The sequence below is a fragment of the Petaurus breviceps genome, unplaced genomic scaffold (assembly GCF_028583685.1).
Source record: "Petaurus breviceps papuanus isolate PSGF00001 unplaced genomic scaffold, PetGlider_PUasm1.0 175, whole genome shotgun sequence".
NCBI classification, from domain to species: Eukaryota; Metazoa; Chordata; class Mammalia; order Diprotodontia; family Petauridae; genus Petaurus; species Petaurus breviceps.
This window is the reverse complement of record NW_027185764.1, coordinates 64,851,709-64,855,536: the sequence shown is the minus strand read 5'-3', so window position 1 is coordinate 64,855,536 and position 3,828 is coordinate 64,851,709. Positions and strand designations below refer to the sequence as shown.

The following is a 3,828-nucleotide window of genomic DNA, read 5'->3' as shown; positions in this document are numbered from 1 at the left end:
AGAGAGAGAGAGAGAGAGAGAGAGAGAGAGAGAGAGAGAGAGAGAGCATGTCATAAAGAAATTGTCTAAAATTTCTAGGGATCAGAGATATGTGAGGAATCAGTTTTCCCTTACATAATTTGCCACATCATAAAGTCTTTCCTTTCTCTCCTCAGTATTGGTTGTGATGAGAGTCTGGAACGACAACTGTCTTCTCTTTTCTCTAAACATGAATGAAGAAGCATATTTAACTCTACCCCTCACATAGGCATAAAGTGGCTAATCACTGTCTCTACTAGTTCAGAATCACACCTAAGTAGGAACACTTTTGAAACACAGTTTCCAAGTTTGAAGAAACGAGAATATTTAGCTTTGTGAAGACTTAGGAGAAAACTTGGTAGCCATTGGAAGGAGGATTAGACTTGTTCTTTTTGGCCCCAGAAGGAAGAACTAGAAACAATGACTTGAAGATTCAACAAGGGTAATTTTTTTTACTTGATATTAGGGAAAGTTTCCTTAAGTCAGTAAACTCTACCCTTAGATTCATAGATTTTCATACTGACATGTCTCCTTAAATGTTCATGATATTTCACCATTCCTTATAAGATATTTATTTCTTTTAAACAAAAGCAATACAGTTCATCTTTCTACTTCAGTATTCTAGTCTCATTGAAATAAGCCTCAGTGGTCCCAAGAGTACCCAATGGTACTTTATCCTTTTGTATTAACATTTCAAATTTATCTTATTCGTTTAGGCATTGTCATTCCTTCATACATTATATACTCAACCCTCTTACCTTTTTTTTTTAATTCTTCTTGAGAATTAATGGGTATTTCTCCACTCAGTTTCTCTTTCTATGTCACATATATTGTCCTTCAGAATCCAGGTTTACTTCCGCATCATGAAATACATGAAAAAGCATTTATTAAGCACTTAGTATGTGCATAACACTGTCCTAAGCCCTGGGAATACAAAGAGAAAAATAAGATAGACCCTGTTCTCAAGAAGATTATTTTCTTTAAAAAGGAGCAGCTGCAAGTCAGAAAGGAAGACCCCATGGTGTTTAGGGTGCCTGAAAAATCCAATGGTAATTCACCTTCTATAGAATAATTGGTATTCATGAAAATGTATCTTTTTCTGAGATTACCAATTTGGTGTGCCAAGGATTTGGGAGATAAGAACTTTGTTTTCTGGGTTTTCGATAGCTGTTTTGAAGAAGTAAAGAAGTAGGACATTAATGGAGCTCATATTCCATTACCCTTGATTTAGAGTCCAACTTTATTTTATACTTTACAAAAATGAGACCCAGAAAAGTAAATAATTCAAGTTTTCTCACACACATGTCTAGTGCTTTTCTCATTACAATGCACTAAGGGGTTAAGAACTAGAATGCAGCCACAAGAGATGAAATGCTTTTCAGTGTTCCCTCAAGAGACCAATCATTATGGAAATGTATGGAAGATTGCTTGGGACTTGTTCTGACATGGAAAAAAGGGAGGGGGGAGAAGACTCTGGCAAACCGAAGTCAAATGTCAATGGTCTCAGTTTCCTTATCTTTAATATGAAGAATTTGGGTTGTAAAAATGAATAGTTTTGCAAGATTTTAGAACTCTGATCAACAAACACAAGGATCAACATTGATTCCAGAGGACTGATGAAAGAGAGGTGACAGGCTCAATTTTGAAGAATGAGACACACATTTTTGGACATGGCCAATATGGGAATTTGTTTTGCTTGAATATGTTTATTTGTTTTAAAAAAGAAAGGGGGGGGTAGGGTTGGCTGATTTTTTTTTTGTATTTCCAGTAGGGAATTGAAAGATGAGATGGAGAAAAAAATACTTGATAATTGAAAAATATAAAATTCAATTTAAAAAATGAAGAAGTTGGCATCAGTATGCTCAGGCTGCAGAAGAGGTTTGCCTCTAGTGTCCTTCAATGTGGAAAGAAGAAGGTATGACTTGACCCCAATGAGACCAATGAAATTGTCAATGCCAATTCCCATCAGCAGATCCAGAAGCTGATTAAAAATGGGCTTATCAGATGGGGTGGCCAGGTAGCACAGCGAGTAAGAGCACCGGCTCCAGTGTCGGTATGACCTGGGGATCGAATCCGGTCTCCGACACTTAGCATCTACCCAGAAACACTTGGCCGTGTAACCTTGAGCAAGTTACTTAACCCCAATTGCTTAGGGGCAGCCAGGTGGCTCAGTGAGTAAGAGCACCAGCTCCAGTGTTGGGATGACCTGGGGTTCAAATCCGGGCTCAGACACTCAGCACCACACCCAGAAATAACTGGCCATGTAACCTTGAGCAAGTTACTTAACCCCAATTGCTTAAAACAAAACAAAAAAAAAATGGGCTTATCATCCATAAGCCTGTTACTGTGTGTTACTTACTCACTTGGAAGGACAGGCACATGGGTATTGGTAAGAGAAAGGGTACTGCCAAAGCTCATATCCTTGAGAAGGTGACCTGGATGAGGGAAATAAGGATTCTGTGGCATCTGCTCTGAAGATATCATGAATCCAAAAAGAATGACCACCACAAGTACCACAACCTGTACTTGAAGGTGAAGGGAAATGTGTTCAAGAATAAGTGGATCCTCATGGAGCACATTCATAAACTGAAGGCAGACAAGGCCAAAAAGAAGCTGTTGGCTGACCAGGCTGAAGCTCGAAGGTCTAAGACTAAGGAAGCCCGAAAGCATCAGGAAGAGCATCTACAGGCTAAGAAAGAAAACATCATTAAGACTTTGTCCAAAGAGGAGGAGACTAATAAATGATCCTCCCACCCTCCCCTATCAACTCTGCACATAGTACCCTTCTATTTGGCTCATACAATAAAAATGAACAACTGTCAAAAAAATGAAGAAATTAAATTCTATGACCTATAAAATGCCTTCTATCTCCATATTGGTGGATGGTTTTTTATCCTAAAATCTGGAAAGATAACAGACATCTCTTGTGTACTAACCAAATATGGGGACCTGTTCCTATAGTGAAACAAGAGGTTCTTGGGCAGAATCCATGAAAATGTTACTTTCACAAGTTCTTAGTAGGAGCAATGTTCATGGAGAATAGTGGTGGATATACATCTAAACCTCTGCCTTTAAGAAGTGACACACCCAAACTGTTACAAGGATAAAGGAATTAATACAGTTTCTATAAATTTTCAGAGATGGAAATATCCCTGCCTCCCTGGGCAACTCCTTCTAACCTGGGGAGAGTGCATGTTCCCTCCCCTCACCCCATCATGGAAATTCTTCCTTATTTCTTCCCTAAATCCCTCAGTAAGACTTTGGTTCAAATACCACTCCTGACACATACTAGGTATGGGCAGAGTCACTTAAACCCCTTAGTGTCTTTAGACACTAAACCTGAACCATATTAAAATATAATTAGGAAATAGTTAAAAAGATAAATAAAAATGAAATAAAACATAGATAACATTGTACCTTAAAGCTAAGTCAACATGCAACCATAGGAATCCTTATGTATGGATTAGTGGTCCCATTTCTATTTGAGTTTTATACTATTGTTCAAGGCAACACTCTAAGATTATGAATTATTAGCCACTTTTCAGACCTGGATCAATGGTGAAAATTTCTATGCTGGGAGTACTTCATGCCAATGAAATTACAAGTCGGGACCTCCAAAAAAAATTCCTAACACTATAGTTCCTTTTTTTAAAAATTTATTTTAGACTTAAATACGAAAATTTAAATACACAATGAGAAAAGAAAAAGAAATATATTATTACTTAAATACAAAAGAAAAAAAATGCACTATCATACACAGCAGAATATGAGAGAGGATTCACAATATATAGCAATCAATTCCCATTTCAA

The 3,828-nt window shown here is 37.4% G+C and overlaps 1 pseudogene; it reads left to right on the top strand.

The window, feature by feature from the left end:
* The first annotated feature begins 1,876 nt into the window (after window positions 1–1,876).
* On the top strand, window positions 1,877–2,773 carry LOC138159167 (large ribosomal subunit protein eL19-like; annotated as a pseudogene).
* The last annotated feature ends 1,055 nt before the right edge of the window (window positions 2,774–3,828 follow it).